Source organism: Furipterus horrens, unplaced genomic scaffold (genome assembly GCF_987537825.1).
Source record: "Furipterus horrens unplaced genomic scaffold, mFurHor1.1.pri manual_scaffold_1, whole genome shotgun sequence".
Taxonomy (NCBI): domain Eukaryota; kingdom Metazoa; phylum Chordata; class Mammalia; order Chiroptera; family Furipteridae; genus Furipterus; species Furipterus horrens.
In genome coordinates, this window is record NW_028327171.1 from 191,229,364 (window position 1) to 191,230,398 (window position 1,035).

Sequence of the window (1,035 nt, forward strand, 5' to 3'; positions counted from 1 at the left end):
CTCCACAGCTTCCCAGTAATGTCTGTGGTTAGGTGGTATGGTAGGTCCTTCACTGGCCGTGAGTACCCCTGACCCATCGTTGGGCTAGAATGAGTACTCAGTCGCCATGCTGAGCAATCATGTGAGGACTCGGGTGAGCCCAAGTTACCATCATTACCATTTATTACCACTGTTACCAAAGCCACCCATCCCTGGCTATGCTGTGACACAGTCCACCTAGGCCACTCAGCAACCTGATTACCATTCCTTAAACTCTTCCTGTGTAGAAACTGTGGGAGCCCTGACCGTTGGGGTGGCAGTGGTTTTAAAATTCAACTCAGAACAAATTCAGTAAGCGTCTATTATCACCATTTATTTCACATTTACTGAGTTCCTATGTACCTGCCTGTGGAAATGCAACAGTGGATGAGGCTGGTCTTTAAAGGTTAGTGAAGGAATGTCCAGGACAGCACTAGTCACGCATTGTTCAATCTTCTTGAAAGATTCCCAGATGCCCTCTCCCTGGTTATTTGACTCCCCCAGCAAAGAGAAATAGCCACAACAATTGGCAAGAGTGTGAAAAAAAGTGTGTATAGTCAGACATGGATTCAAGCTGCAGCTGTGTTTACTTCTTTATTATGAGACATTAAGCTACTTACCATCTCTGAGCTCACTTTCCTCATTTGTAAAATGGTGATAATAAACCCTTCTTTCAAAGAGTGCTATGAAGTGCTCACTTGGGCAGCACATATACTAAAATTGGAAAGATACAGATAAGATTAACATGGCCCCTGAGCAAAGATGACACACAAATTTGCAAAGCATTCTGTATTTTTAACAGTCCCTCGCATGGGGAAAAGGAAGATATTAGAAGATGAAATTCAAGCTAACAATGTGGGAAACGTAGCTCATCACAACTGAGAAACAAATGATTTCCCCACTTGAAGATAAAGAAACTGTAAACAGAAGTAGAAGCTGTTGGGAATGTTTTTTTCTGATGACACATTGCTTGTTTGAATAAATCTGTGTGTCAACTGAAAGGAAGGAAGGAAGGAA

At 42.4% G+C, this 1,035-nt stretch overlaps 1 non-coding gene across 1 annotated transcript; it reads left to right on the top strand.

The window, feature by feature from the left end:
* The first annotated feature begins 708 nt into the window (after positions 1 to 708).
* On the top strand, positions 709 to 815 carry LOC150022511 (U6 spliceosomal RNA). The gene has a single exon (XR_016513428.1). It is a non-coding gene; the product is annotated as a U6 spliceosomal RNA (small nuclear RNA).
* Positions 816 to 1,035: the final 220 nt, after the last annotated feature.